Below are 16,037 nucleotides of genomic sequence, written 5' to 3' on the forward strand. Positions count from 1 at the left end.
AGAGTGTTAAAAGATAAGGGTCTATAGTTTTCAAGGCCTCCGTAATGCCCGACCACTTAGGGTTTTAAAAGAAAAATCAATTTTAATTTAAAATGTAATTTTTTTTCCTACCTACCTAATGCAAAAACAGTTAATAAGCTCGATTTACCCATCCATAATAAATAATATCCCTGTTATAAATTACAACGACAAATGTGGAACAAGACAATTTGATAATGCGCCAATTCATAATTCATACTTGTACGAGTATCGAATATCAGAATCATAATGAAAGACGTACATAAAATCGTGTATTATTCACAAATATGACTAGCACTATTTTATTATTCCTTCCTTCTTGATATCAACGATAATTTCTTTTCTTTTTTCTTTTTTTTTTTTTTAACGTTAAACCTCAATCAAATCTTCCGACATCTATTACTTTACGATCGTCGCAAAAAACAAAAAAAGTCAAATCAACTTCTTACGTCACAAAAATCACCAAATTCTTCCCATCGCCCAATAATTCAAACACCTAATTTTCCAACAATAATAATTCACTGCGAAACGAATGGAAGGAGGAGGGGGAGGGGAAAAACAGATTACGAATGTAAGGTCGCTCGAGTCGAGTTCTATTAAATATCACAGGGGAAATGGGTAGGAGACAAGGGATGATTATTAACCAGATCATAAATATGGAAACTGAATCCACCACCCTTGCGGCCGGTCAACCCGCCCTGATTCCGTGGGGAGGGGAGGGGCGAGTGGGCGATCTCGAAAAAAACACTAAAATTTGTCGCATAATTTTTAACACGATCGAAGCAACAGCTGAAACGGGGGATGGGGAGAGGGAACGGGGAGGGGGGGGGGATGAATAGGAGCGACGCGAATCGATAATGGAACCGGTACAAGCGAAGCGTATAAAAATTGCATTATCCGTTCCTTGACGAACACCTCGTCGGATTTAATAATTTGACATCGGCGATACGAATTCATAATCTCATTGCGCCTTCCACGGAGGGGAGGGGAAGGCTCGAAATTACTTTACCAACCGGAAAAATATGTTTAAAAGGCGGCGCTCGAAATTATAATATAGTTTTTTATCGTGTTATCGAACGTCGATAGGTTAACACGTGCCCCCTCGAACGCCCCTTCGAGAGGCGTTTTCAAGATGTACGCGATTTTCCGATCATCCGTTTCGAGAATCTGTTCACACAATCGTTACAACTTTCAATTTCGTTTTCGTTTCAACGGATATTTAATATTTATGAAATATATAAGAGACACGACTAGTTTTTACATTTTACCAAGGCAAATTGAAAATTCCCAAAATGTTAACAACAGTCTACGACAGCGAATTATCCTAAACCTTTCTATCTGGGAATAGTCTGAAACGATATTATTATTACGATTATCGTCCATATCCAATATGGTAACCGAACTCGTTGAAAATTGTTCCATCCGAAATTGGAAATTTTGTCATTCGCGTCGTTCATCTTCCTTCGGAATCGGGAGTGTCAAAGTCGCGCGATGTCACGATGAAAAAGGCGGAGGAGGCGGGCGAATAATCCGAACAGGGGTGACGAAGAGAACGTTTAGCATGCAAAAGAAGTAAACGTCCTCCTCGTAAAGAAGGAATCCACAATGAACCGATAATTCACAACAAGAACAAACGAGGGAAATGGCAGGGGAGAGGGGGATTGACACCAACGATACCATCCGACTATCGCGTGCAAATCTCGACGATTCCTCGACCTTACTTGGTTTCGTCGTGCGCTCAACTTGAATCGTTAATTCGAACGAATAAAGAATCGACGAACGACGAGAATCGACGGTTTCTAAATTTTCCATCATCGCCTCTTTGCAAACAATTGCAAAGAGCCAAGAATATGGGTATAACATTGAGAAATCTCTTTTCCGTTTTTCACACAGAGAGAAAGAAACGAAAAGAAATATAATATTCGTTCGAGGGAATTTTTCTCGATAATTTAATGAAACTGGCAAGCCTATCGCTTATTTCCATCCGTTATTTCCAAAATTTCGTATTCTCGACGAGGCGTGTTACCGAACACATCGGCCGATAAAATTAAAACTACGATTGTATCGCGAACGATTTGTCGCGCGCACAGTCGGCACCACGGAAGTCTTACAGCAGCGGGGAGTTTCCGGGCTTACATAAGTAATTACCACGATCGATAGGAACCGCTCATAGAGAGCATCTAGGCGCAGAAAGAGGGAGGGAGAAACAGAGAGGGAAAGAGAGAGAGAGAGAGAGACCAAGTCGATTTAAGTAGAAACCCGAGTGCTTCGCCTTTGCAGTACTTTTCCAACGTTACACTCTGAATAGGTAGACACTTCTAACAACCTACTCAAACATCAAACGCCTCCCTTTCACCTTCGCATCGACTCCCCTCCAACTAACCTTCGTCCCCTCGACAATCTCTCCGGCCTTTTTACAGGTACACACTCCTCTATTATTCCGCCGTTTCCTTTCCGGATCGAGCAATTATATTCGCGCCTCGCCAAAAGGAGGATATATAAACTCGAGGATCGGGAGAAGAGACGATGATATTTTTCTTTTTTTTTTTTTTTTTTCTTTTTTTTTCCTTTTTTAAACTCTTCATTAGAGATGATTTAAAATACGTCCACACACGGTGACGTGTGAAGAAACGACGGTGAGGAAGAAGGAAAATAACGAAAGAAGAATCTAAGAATAAATAAAAATAAGCGATAACGTGGAGGAAGAGGAAAAGAAAGTAGGAGGGGGGCGGAGGGGGGGGGGGAGGAGGGGAGGAGGGGAAGCTTGTTTTACGAAATTAAGGAAATTTCGAATTTTGACGAAGGAGCGATGAAACTAAATAAATAAAAAGAGGGAGGGAAAGGAAAGGAAAAAATCGACTCGACTTTTACAAAGAGAGTGATCGAGGAATTTTTGAACCCGATTTAATCCGATAGAATCGATAGATGGGGAGGAGGAGGAGGAAACGCAGAGTGGAGGAGAGGAAGTTTTTTAAATTTTTTCGATTCTCACTGCGGTGAAAATAACGTGAGAATAAAAATAAATACATACACCCGCTCGGATGAAAAGGGAAGGGGAGAGAAGCCGTTTCCTTTTACGACTGATGGATCTAACAAAAGATGGTGAAGTGTGTCCCAACTATGAGGATCGAGGGTAAAATTGTACGGCAATATCGCTTTTTAAGAGGTAAGTCAACGTTAGCTCTTGCCCCTATCCCTTGCGAAACTTTGATATATCTCTCGCCGGAAACGTCGCTCTTGTGAAATTATTTCTAGAATTTCCCTCGCCACATACGTTCGAATTATCGATTTATTATATATTCCTTTATTCCTCTTTCTTTAAATAATTTCTTCCTTACATTACAGATGAATGTTTATGGCTGTAATAAATGCATCTGTAATGAGATTAATTAATTTTGAACCTTTTTTCTTTTTTTTTTTTTTTCGAAACGAAAGTTCGAAAGAAAGACCGTGAACGAACAATTAAAAACGTAATTTTGCGGTGGAATTATTTAATATCTAGAGCGGGATATCAAACGTTCGAGGTTGTAATTGTAATCGTAGCGACCCTGTTTATAATTACGTTGTTAAAATTAGTTTTCTTGAACAGACGTGAAAAGGAGGGGGGAGGCGGAGAGAAACGGAACCCCCGCGCCTTTGTATATTAATTATCCTGTGTGGCCGAAACCGGTATAAGATTAACATAAAATTTAAAATTCGTTATCTACCCTTCAACAGATTTTTAAAATTCATTTCGAATCGTGTATTTATCCTATCGTATATTTGCCCTCGATTTACATTTCAAATATAAAATTTTATCGCCCTCCCTCGAAAAAAAAAAAAAAAAAAAGAAAGAAAGATAACCGAAATGAAAAACTGAATGTCCTGGAAAATTTTTCCATTTTATCGATGACAATTACGAATTATCGCATACACGCGTATTACATTCCAAGGACAAGAATTGGACGAATGAAAATAGAAATTCGAAATTTCCACGAGAAAATCCTTTAATTTAAAAAAATACATTCCACCTAATCACCCAAAATACCCAAAGTTTTCACCTAAATTTTCGCACAGAAAAAAAAATGTAACGAGAAACTCATCTCTCGCGAAAACTCAAAGACACGCGTCGATTAAACGTGTAAAGTTTAAGAAGGAGATTGGTCGAGAAGGAAGGAAGGGAGGTGAATTCGTTAAAAAATTTGTCCGAAAAGAAAAGGAAGAGGAGGAGGAGGAGGAGGAAGGGAAAAAGGAGCTACGTTTCAAGGTTGGAATCGATGGCGGCGAAAGGCAAGCGAGACGTGACGTAAATTCGAAAAGGCTGGATTACGAGTAGGAAAGGCGAAACCTTCTCGCAATTCGCGCCTTTATGGGGGTAAAACTCGGGTCAGAGGAGCGCGTTAATCGGTTTGATGTCGCCGCGAAGTTAATTACGAACAGGAGTCGCAGATCGCGTCCGTTAAATTTGCGTTAATCGAGCATTTGATGTTGTAATTACAATATTGTCGCAGCTAGACCAATCCGAGTTTCCAACTTGGGAGGAATATCGAACGCCTATTTTACTCTTCTACACCTGCTGGCTCGTGCATTTCACGGTTATCGTTTCGTATCGGGAAAATTATACATCCCATGATAACTCGAGAGAGTGAATGCAAGTGGAAAAGAAAAGAAAAAAAAAAAAAAAAAGAAAAATGGAAGGAATGAAATTTTAACCGATTAATTTTTCGCGTAGAATTCTGTGATCATGCGTGGATACAACGTTGTGAAATGGTTCGTAGAAATTTGTACGTATCCCTATTGATTCTTGAATCTAAATCTATGTAAGTACTTCAACGAATGCGTTTCACGATTATCGTTTCAGATCAGGAAAATTATATATTCTGTGATAACTCGAGAGAATGAATGAAGAAGAAAAAAAAGAAATGGAAAGTGAAATGCTAATGAAAATTGTATATCCTATGATGAACTGGAGAGAGTGAATGAAGAAGAAAAAAAAGAAATATTAGAAAGTGAAATGTTAATGAAAATTATACATCTTATGATAACTCGAGAAAATGAATGGAAGTGGAAAAGAAAAGAAAAATGGAAGGAATGAAATTTTAACCGATTAATTTTTCGCGTAGAATTCTGTGATCATGTGTGGATACAGCGTTGTGAAATAGTTCGTAGAAATTTGTACGTATCTCTATTGATTCTTGAACCGAAATCTATGTAAGTACTTCAACGAATGCGATTATCGTTTCAGACCAGGAAAATTATACATTCTATGATAACTCGAGAGAATGAATGAAATGGAATGAAGAAGAAAGTGAAATGTTAATAAAAATAATGAATATTATATATCCTGTAATGAATATATCGAGAGAGTGAATGAAGTGGAAAAGAGAAGAAAAAAAGAAACGATGGAATATTAATGGGTTAATTTTTCGCATAAAATTTTGTGATGATGTGTGTACTTGAATTGAAACAGTTGATGATTTGTATAGTATCGTGAAAATAATTTGTGGAAATTTATATATATCCCTATTGATCCCTGAGACTAATACTTTAAATACAATATTTCAACAAATACATTTCACGATTATCGTTTCAGACCAAGAAAATTATACATCCCGTGATAACTCCAGAAAGTGATGAGAAAGAAAGAAAAGGTGAAATGTTAACGAATAATTTTTCGTGTAGAATTGAACGAAAGTACTTTCGTTCAATTCATCGAAGGAAAGATCAAGTATATAATTGATCGTTTAAAATTTCGAGTCATATTGGACTATTTTCGTGAAACGATGTATTTGGGATGATTCTTACGAGGGAAGTCGGCGGGATGGTGGCAAGTAATTGGGCGCTATTAACGCGAATATGTGAATCAACCGGTTCGATACTTCCACGTATCGGTAGAACGTGCGAAGCGACGAAAACGGATCGTGTGTGAAATTAGACATTCACGCGATTTGATTAGATTGGGAATGGATTAATTCGATCAAGTGGAACCTAGGATATGGGGTACGAAGTTGGCAACCTCGAGTGGAAATCAAGGGGAAAACCCTTACCTGCATAGGCGTAACGAATCGAGCGCACAGATTCCCTCCGATTTTCCCTCGTTTAAAACTCGCCTCCTCTATTTATCCGCACGATAATTTCCCGATAATCTCACGGAATGTAACATTTTTAATTCGCATCGAAATGTAAAGCAAGAGTATTGAAATTTCTCTCCGCCTTTCATTTCGAATGCGAATTTTTAAATTTAGCTTCGTTCGAAAATTCATTCGATTTTCAAATTAATACCAAGTGATATTTTATTTACCTTATGCGTTATTATGATACGGTAACGAAAAGGTTAAATTTTCGATTTGAATATTTTTTTTCGATACACCATTGACGAGAGTCTTGTATCTTTTATTTATTGGTTAATTAATCGATGGAATTCGAGGAGAGGAAAATATTTGAGAAAATAATAATAATAATAATAATTAATCTTCTAATACCTTGCCTCGTGAACAAGGTACAAAGGTAACAAATAATATTGCGATAAGCGTATGACATGATATTCAAGAATAACAATAATTATTTTTATTTTAAAAAAAAGAACGTGTCAATGGAAATGTACGGCGGATTGAGCAGGAATTCGTTAAAGGATGGTTGAGGAGGGAGTTGGTTACGCCTATGGAGTCTCGATTCACCCTTCATCATGTAGGGTTTAAGCTAGGTCGTATTTCTACTTAGTTTCGAATAAAGATGGATCGTGGAAAACAGTATCGTCTCGATTCAACAGCCCCGGTGACTCCGGCTCTTCGCGATAATTATCTATTATACTATCGAGAGAGAACTCTGTCGCCGATTTAACAGGTAGAAACTGATCAACTTGGATTTTACGGGAGGAGGGGCAAACTTGCTTAAAACAAACCTATAAAATAATTTTAAATAAACCATCGTCCTTATTTTCTTCTTCTTCTTCTTCTTCTTCTTCTTCTTCTTCTTCTTCTTCTTCTTCCACTTCTTTATCTATTAGGAGTGTTTTAAGAAATTTGTCAAATTTTATTTTCGTAATAAATTAAACTACAATTAAACATTTCAATATTTTTACGTTACGCGAGATAAATTATTTTACTCGATTTCAATGAAAATAATTTGTTATATATTATTATTATTATTATTATTATTATTCCTAATATTATACGCTTATTACAATATTATTTGTAGAAAATTAATTATTATTGTTATTCCCTCAAACACTTCCTCGCGATTGAAATACATCGATTAAAATAATAAAAAAAAAATAATTACATTTACAACGACAAATATATATATATATATACATAAACGTACGATTAATCTCATAAATATTATAACATAAGATTGAATCTCAATGAATCTCCTAAAAAAAAAAAAAAAAAAGAAATTTGTTATTTTAAATATATATTTTCAGGAGAGTGTTTAAGAATATGTTAAACAAAGAGTCAAAGACAAGAGACAATTTCCAGGCCAATTGTAATTTCGTCCCCTGCGTTAGACAAGCGAAACTTGGTACTTGGTAGCCAAAATGCGGGTGGTTCCTTGAAGAGAGAAAGGGGCAAAGTCCGAGATACTGAAGCTACAGTGACTCGAGAACTATTATTATCGGGAAAGCATTAAGTTCTGTGGGTAACCCCGAAATCCGTGGCGTAGCATACGTAAGTGATATATCGCCTTCGTGGAAAGGGCGAATACGAATGTATTTTGAAAAAAATTTTCTTTCTTCGCGAATAGAATGGAATTTTTTTAAAATTTTAATAAATACAGAAACTTTGTGTTGCGAGTCGAGATACGCGTTTTCGACTTTGTATGCGCTCTTTTTTTTTTTTCTTTAGTTTATCCAAAAGAAAAAAAAAAAAAAAGGAAAAAAACTTCAAGTTTCGCGAAAATTTTTCAAACTCTAATGAACACAAACACAGGGTAGAAAAAACCGCGTATCCCCGTCTGAAACGAAATATGCATCCGACTTAGTTTATCAAAACTTCACCGTGGAACGGAAATTTTTTGAGGAACGAGCCGCCGCATCGTGAAATAATATATTGTTGATTAAATAAATTTTTCAAATGTTGATAATAGGAAACGAGTCGAAATATAAGCGTCCGAGTTATACATATATTTACTTATATATATTTCTTTTTTTCAATTTCCCCTGTGAAATAAAAAACATTTTTTGAGAAATATTTTCGTACAATGTTGTGTCGATGATATTAGCTAAATTTTTCAAATTTTAAAATTGCGAAAATTTGCAGAGAAATCTAAGAGAAATGCGTAAATGCGAAACGATGCAAAAAAAAAAAAAAAAAAAAAGACGAGATATATTAAAACCAAAGTGAATAATTTCTTCTGATTCTGGGTTAATAAGAATTTAAATTTGCATAAAGCATCTAGATAGCGCGGTGGTAGAAAGTTTCGAAATATACATCTACAATTTATACTTCTTTTTTCTTTTTTTTTTTTTTTTTTTTTTCAGTTTCACAGCGAAACTTCGAAACGGCGGAGAATAAAAATTCGCGAGATATCGGACCGCGATCGTTGTATAATATCGTTGACGGTATTAACCAAATCTTTCGAATTCTAATAACGCAGGATAGAAAAACGTACCGGTCCGACTTATTACTTTGTTGCATTATAATAATGCGTCAAAGCCTGAACGAGAATCATGTTAGCCATTAGCTAATTAATGAAATATCCTAGCTAATTAATGAAAATATCCTACAATAATACGTTCGTACTCGCGGCTTAAAGCGTGAAAACGGCTCGTTTAATCCGCTTCGAGACGGAACAACCAACTTTCCACGCGTTTTTGAAATAACGAGTTAACAAAGGCAGGTATCTACGTGTCCCAAAACCGATGTTATCATCATAATACGATGAATAGGAAAAAAAGAAAGCTCCACCACAAACAGAGCAATCCCTGCAATCTTTGCGTTATTTCAATCGTTCAAATATTGGCGACAAAAAAAAAGAAAAGAAAGGAAAGTAATATAAAAATTAATAAAAAAAAAAAAAATACGTTTCCAAGCTGAAATCGTTTAGAAAAAAAAAAAAAAAAAAAAATTGAAAGAAATCTTTATAACATTGGAACGCTTTTCACGATTGTTATTATAATAACTTTTAATCCCGATAAATTACGTTTAAAATTAGCACAAATGGGCTACAAGTTGCGAGACGAGAGCGAGGGCGAGCCACTCCCAAAGGAAACTAAAGTTCTAAAAGAGGCAGGGGATCAAGTCTGCAGGTACAAAGTGAAAATCGCTTAATATGGAGTGGAACAAAGTACATGGAATACAAGTGGTTTAGCACCGCCCCCTATGATACGTCCTGCAAGCGACAGTCCATTGTTTCACGGATAAGCCGTTTTTATTAAACCGGATGATTATTCCCGACGTCGATTCTCGGCGACAGACAGGCGGGGAAAAAATCGATCGACACGATTGCACGACGACACAAAGTCATTAAAAAGAAGCAAAAGCTTACCTCGTCCTTGATATCTTCGCTCCACTCGCATCCTCGATGCTCGGTCTACCTCGGCCTCTGACGGATGCTTGGCCCAATGATTGAATGGTTTATCCTCTTGGCTATCTTCCTGATGCTCCAATATATATTTGAAAGTAAAATTCCAAAATTAAAGTTACTCCGAATATTATTTTTCGCAGCAAACATCTCTTAGAAAGACTTGCAAAAGTTAACGCTTTTAAGGATAGGAATCGTACTTTCGATTAGTAATATTTCTTCTCGATACTTTTGTACCCATGTTTTTACCCATTTTAAATACAATTGATAATACTTTTTCGCAAATGAAGTAACACGGATCGAGAAATTTTACTCTCTAAGATGTCGAGAAAATATTCTCTCTCTCTTTCGAGAAGAAGAAGAAGAAGTAGAAGAAGAATATCGACTCGACGAGAAGATTCTACTTTCGATTCGTACTCTTAAAAATTATAATGAAAAGAGTTACGGTAAAAAACTTACACGTTTTATTTCGCGCGATGTTTCCACGTTCGAAGCCGGCGTATAACTGAAACGTACTCCTCGATAACAGTATTATTATCGAAAGTTAGAAATTGTTTTTGTACAATGTTGTCGTTTCGTGTCGAAAATTCCTGGAAACCGAAATTGCAGGAAATCGAAAGGTAAATACTGGCTCGAGGTATTACACGCGATGACGCACTCGAGTAACAATAATTATAAACATATACGTATTTCGACGTACCTTGGGAAGATAATACGAATTGTTGTCACGAGTGGATTATTTATTAAGTGGATTCCGAGAAATTTTTTTTCGGGTGGGAAAAATTTGCCCGCAAGCCGGTTCCATGAATCATCAGGACGGATCGATGGGGCTCTGAAAATGAATTCGTTGTAGTCGGTGTGTTTCGTAAATCGAGATTATGTAAAAAATGCGAACTATGTTAAACTGTGTTAAAAAATTGATCAAAGGCGAGAAGAAATGAATTTGATAATTAAATAGAAAATTAATTAGAAAATAAATAGGGGCTTGAAAATCTATTTATTAAAAATAAAAGAAGAATGAATTTTTTTTAACGCGTGAATATTTATTCTTTCTTATAGGAATCGAATATGATTGAAGCACGATTACTCTGATCATAAAAATTCACCGATATCTCGTATAAAAATAACAAACCAACCGACCATTAATCTCCAAAATCAAATTTCCATCAACACGGTTCAAAAGAAACGGGACGCAAGAAATTGATTCCATTCGCCCAAATAAAATTCTCCAAACACCCCCCCCCCCATCCTACTAATTACAAACAACAGAGGAGAGGGATGTAAGAGAAGAGGAAGAGAAGATGTAATGATAAAGAAAAAACGGAACAGAAGCGTAGAAGGAGGAGAGAAAGACGAGGCGATGAGGTGAAGAAGAGGAGGAGGAGGCGAATAAAAGAGCGGAGGAGAAATACGGGGATGTACTTTGGCGCGGGAGTGGAAGGCAAGCCTGCGGGCAGCCAATCAAATAAAGTAGTCCGAGGTTGCTTTGCCGGATGCAAATTCGGCCCCCGTGGGCTTTCTGTTTTCCCCCTTTCGACCCTCTCTCCCACCCCCTCTTCATCCATAGCTCGTTGCGCTTCTCGCCCTCTAACCCTGCTGGAATCCGTACACACGAGCTTCCGGGACACACGAAAATCCCTCCACCGACATATTCCCTCCAACGGCGGTATATCGTTCCACTTTCTCTCCTTTTTTTCAATCTCCGATCCGGGAGAAAGCATTTTCCTTCCCTTTCCCTCCAATCGATGGACGAATATCGGCGTAAGGAAAGGTTTCAACCCTCTCGTTTCACGTGTTTTCGTTACTTACGACGAGGACAGTGATGGAGTTCCGGCGCTTTGATCCTGGAATTTCTTTTTAAATTTTTTTTTTGATCAAAAAAAAAAAAGAGTTTTTGACGAAATGTTTCTCGAAAACGACAGTGGGGACAGTTATAAGCGAGTATGGTTTGACGGTCTTCTAGGGAAATTTAAAAAATTTTCTTGCCTTACAATTGAATTGAGAGAATTCTAATTTCGTTAAAAAAATTCAATTAACAATCAATCAAAGTAAAGTTGTAAAGAGATGAAAATTATCGATATTTTCGTAGAAGAATAGGAGAAAATTTTGGGGGGTTTTATCCGATATCATGAAAGAGATGTCGAGGAAACAAAATTGAAATGAAATTAATAAAATTATTTACATCAGTTACGATTTGAATCTTTAGGGGATCGCTGTCTGCCATCTAAATTTCAAATCGTTACATTGCTTGAAATAACTAAGAAGTTTCACTTTCATCCCTCTCATCTGGTTATAAACTCATTAAAATTCATAGACGTGGTATATTTGTACAACGTGTGGAATTTATCCCACGATATGAAAATTCGACGTGGTTATTATTGTTAAAATACGCGTTAAACTAAACAAATAGTAATAATCCAACCCTGCTACTGCTACACTCGCGTTCGTCGTCCATATTTCAACTTAAGAAACACAGACTTCGAATATTCGTGCGAATAGAAATTTTTGTAAAAGCCCGAAATAATAGAATTTAGATAATTAAAAATTTCACCCTTTAAATTTTACCTTGCTTCTTAACTTCCATTTAACTTTGCATTTATTAAATTTTCCACGAATGCGTAAGAACCAGTACAACTGCTACAATTCTCGAAACCTATAAAACGTTAATTCTCTCACCAAACTATAAACGTGCTTGTAAAACGACTCGATCCCATCCACGAAAAATCGAAACGATCGGCAACGATGCCCTCGTTCGATCGAACCTTAAACTTGACCAAGGGCGTGTCCGTGCTGCGAGTTAAAGGAGAGAAGGCACGGGTCTCGTTCCTAATTATGTCGTAATGAAAATAAATTGTTACATTCGTACGACCGTCGTGTCCCTTTCCTAGACAAATTCTCGCGAGATCCTCGTCTCCTCCTTCACCCTTTTTCCAACCTGGAAGGAAGGAGAAATCTCGTTCCATCCTCCTCCTCCGCCACCTGTTTGATTCTCTCTCCAAGGTATACACCCCCTATTTGTCTATTTCGGCGCTTCCACCCTCCCCGGAAGCCGCATCTTCGACAAGATTCAACCTCTCCGACTTGTAGCCGTTGTCTCGCTTGAACAATCAATCCCAATTTCACGGGAATCTGTTTTAAATCTTGGATACGTGTCTCGCGCCTCGGCAAGTCTCAGGCTTCTTGAGCGCCAGAGGAATTCGACCAGAGGGATCTGGAATGGATCTCGTCCGTTTATACGCGAATAATTTAATCGAGATTGTTTTTTTTGTAATATGGAAGGCATCTTACCTTGGATCTTGGACGAATGGTGGCTGGGATATGAATGGCGTGGGGTAAATAAATTTGGGGAAAAAAAAGAAAAAAAAAAAAAAAAGAATTTTTTTTCCATTTACACGTTCGTCGTTGTTTGTTGTAGGTCGATCGATTAAAAATCTTTTTCGTTTCGCAACGGCAACTGCAAAAATGCATTCGAATAATTCGCAATTGTAAATACACAAAAAATCACGAATGGGATATTACAATGTATCGTGTATTTGAATTAGAAGAAATATCTTTACAATTTTCAAAATTTTTTAAGAATAAGATCAAATAAGATTAAGCCATGATAAACTTTCGAAAAATACTTAAAAACTATACATGCTATATACTCAATATCTATATCGAATTGATCGTCCGGAAAGAGACGAAAGGAATTACAGGATTTCGAGATTTCCGCTAAATCTTCAATATATAATCTAAATGAAAAGGGAGAAATTAATCAAACGCAATGACTGAGAAGCCTTTTTATACCAACGACAATAAACAAATAAAGTGTTTAAACGGTGTAACGCAAGAGAAGATCCGGATCAAGGTGTTAACCACACTGAATTGCAACACCTTTACGTTTATTTATAATATATCAGCAAGAGCAGCAATGTTAATATAATCGTAATTGAGTGCAGTATTATGTACAACCAAACGGAAAAAACGGACTCTTTAGTCGTCATAAGTAGTAGTAGTTTTAGGAAAATATTTTACACAGGTGGTGATCAAATTTAAAACGATTTTAAAAACAATAAACGACGATTCGTATTCTTTTCTTTTTCTCCGTTTTTTTTTTTTGTTTCCCCCTCCTCTTTTCTCTCTTCTTTTTCCCCTTCTATCTTTACTTTACAAACCCATTAGAACGTCTCTCGCCGACCTTTACAAAAAAATTTACAGTGTTCAAAGCGCCACGAACACCCAACATCCTTCTTTTACATGTACACGATTGAAGAACACGTTTACAGTAAAGAATAAATATATATGTATATATATATATGTATATATGTATAATATGTATATATGTGCACTAAGTATCTCTTAACAAGTTCTGTCATCAATTTTCTCATTCGCATATACTCGTCTTCGACACGAGCTCTTTTATTTTTTTTTTCTTTTTTCACGCTTGAAAAATACGTTATTACATTAACATTATTTAAAAAAAAAAAAAAAAAAAAAAAAAACAAAAGTTTCCTTGAGAGAGAGATGACATGCCACTGGAAAATGTCTCTCAGAGATAACAAGGTGTCCAAAATTTGTGGAAACTTCTTAGCATCGACAGGTAAAAGATAAAAGATAATATAATAATTTTCGCCCTTATTTATTCTAATGTTTATTTTTTTTTGTCTCTTTTTTTTGTTCGTTTATCGTTTTCCCTTTTTTTTTTCGTTTTTTCTCTTTTTCCTTTCGTTTTCTCTTAATCAAAGTTAAAGTCAATGCACCGTTTAAATTTCCTTAAAAACAATGTGCCAATGTGTTCTCGCATTGAGCACACACATCTAGCGTGCTACAAATCCCTTTAATTTTAAACTTACATAAAGCTTAAAGGATAACAATGTTGAAGAACTTGCTGCGAGATACGAACGGATCCTCTGGTATTCGCTTCTTTTTATACAAACGGCGCTCGTCGTAAACAAGGATTCGCAAACATTAAGATTACACGATTAAGATTATCACTCCATGGATAGATGGTGCGATCCATCGTTCCACGATTGTTCGTGTATGCATTTCGATTTCGAAAATTATCTTTTTCTTTTTTTTTTTTTTTTTTTTTTCCGACTCGGTGTTCAGAGAGAGAGACACGTCGATTCTTTTCGCGAGGAGAACGAGGATAAATTAATCCTTCAGCAAATCGGTTACATTCCACTGGCCACTGAGAACGTAGCATAATTTGTCACGCGTGAAACGATTCAATCAACGGGTGGAAATACCAGGTCGAGCTTTTCTTATTATCGTTATTATCTTGTCAAATTGTTGAAATTGTTATTAAAAGTTTAATTAATTCTTCGGTATCGAGTTTCTTTAATGTAAAATCGGAAACTTTCATGCGTTTCCTCTAAAAAAGAAAAAAAAACGAAATTGAACATATATATTAATTCGCGAAAATGTTAAAATGCAAAGAAGAATATAATCCAATCCAATCAATAGAATATTCGTCATTTCCTCTAATATCTTCGTCATGAAGGCACTCGAAGGATTAAAAAGAAAAAAAAAATAAACACAAAGAAAAAGTAATAATCTTCATAACATAAGCAAATCCTGCTCGCTGTTACGTACGTATTTCATCGCATTGCACCGCTTAAAGGGTTAAAATCCTCGTTCTCACGCTCGTGCTGTCAATCGCCACGAGACAACACAACCTATCCGTCCAGTCGGAAGAAATCTCTTTTTACGTATCATGGAACAAGCAAACAACGGGAAAGACGGAATATTCAGCGAAGGAACTCCAACTTGTTGCGCCCCGAGAAACTCTCGCAATCCCGCTCTCTATATATCTCAGATATATAATTTCCCGAGAAAAAGGAACGGCGAGATAGAAAAAAAACATCGCCCCTTTTCAAATAGCCACACCTCTCGATTCTCTTTCTCGAAGAAAAAAAAAAAAAAAACGCGATCGAATCGCGAGAAACGATCGCGCTTCCCTCTGACGGATGTTGTGGAAAAAAGAGAGAAAAAAAAACTAATAATTTATTCGTTCGATAAATATCGATCATTCGTCCGTTGAATCAGGCGTTGCCCGTCGTTTTACACATCGCGTCGCGTAACGATAAACTATCTTCTACCATCCTTGCCAAGTTTCGCCTTTCCCTCTGACCTCGATGACACGATATATTATGTGTGTGTGTGTGTGTGTGTGTGTGTGTGTATATATACCATATGCGCTAACCTTCCAGCAGAGGGAAGGTATATTTCCACGCGATCTGGATCCGCGTACACGATGAAATCTAGTCGCCGGTTATCCCGTTTCACCGATCCTCGCGCAGCTCCTGATTACTCGTTAAAACCTAACACCCGGCGTCAAACTATACCTTATTTCTCGCTTGAGGGATCGCCGGATATTTTTTTCCTTCTTTTTTCTCTTCTTCTTCTTCGATATACCGATTTTTAATTAGAAAATTAACTGTTAATTGGATGGAAGTGTTATATCCATATATATATATATATATAGATAGATATTATATAATAATTAATCATTATATCATAATATATCATTAATA

At 36.5% G+C, this 16,037-nt stretch overlaps 2 long non-coding RNA genes and 1 pseudogene across 9 annotated transcripts in view; 2 read left to right on the top strand and 1 right to left on the bottom strand.

The window, feature by feature from the left end:
• LOC100867182 (cytochrome P450 9e2 pseudogene) overlaps nucleotides 1–10,795 on the bottom strand; it is a 69,770-nt pseudogene extending 58,975 nt beyond the window's left edge. Inside the window, exons 1-3 of one of the 5 annotated variants that reach the window (XR_015292244.1) lie at nucleotides 10,220–10,795; nucleotides 9,979–10,109; nucleotides 9,484–9,592 (exon numbers count right to left, since the gene is read on the bottom strand). The product of XR_015292244.1 is annotated as a cytochrome P450 9e2 pseudogene, transcript variant X6 (transcript). Of the gene's footprint in view, nucleotides 1–9,483; nucleotides 10,110–10,219 lie in introns of all 5 variants that reach the window. The other 4 variants (XR_015292243.1, XR_015292241.1, XR_015292242.1 and 1 more) reach the window with 4 other exon arrangements.
• On the top strand, nucleotides 2,867–7,079 carry LOC147657502 (uncharacterized). 3 transcript variants are annotated; one of them, XR_015292245.1, is made up of 3 exons: nucleotides 2,867–3,184; nucleotides 4,509–4,781; nucleotides 4,859–7,079. It is a non-coding gene; the product is annotated as an uncharacterized LOC147657502 (long non-coding RNA). The 3 variants fall into 3 exon arrangements; XR_015292247.1 differs by having other exon boundaries at nucleotides 4,509–4,767; XR_015292246.1 differs by having other exon boundaries at nucleotides 4,513–4,781.
• Nucleotides 10,796–12,319: 1,524 nt separating the features above from the next.
• LOC147657503 (uncharacterized) lies at nucleotides 12,320–14,008 on the top strand. The gene is made up of 2 exons (XR_015292249.1): nucleotides 12,320–12,851; nucleotides 12,935–14,008. It is a non-coding gene; the product is annotated as an uncharacterized LOC147657503 (long non-coding RNA).
• The last annotated feature ends 2,029 nt before the right edge of the window (nucleotides 14,009–16,037 follow it).

This window comes from Apis florea, unplaced genomic scaffold (genome assembly GCF_048593485.1).
Source record: "Apis florea isolate Af1SG1 unplaced genomic scaffold, ASM4859348v1 contig_3081_pilon, whole genome shotgun sequence".
NCBI classification, from domain to species: Eukaryota; Metazoa; Arthropoda; class Insecta; order Hymenoptera; family Apidae; genus Apis; species Apis florea.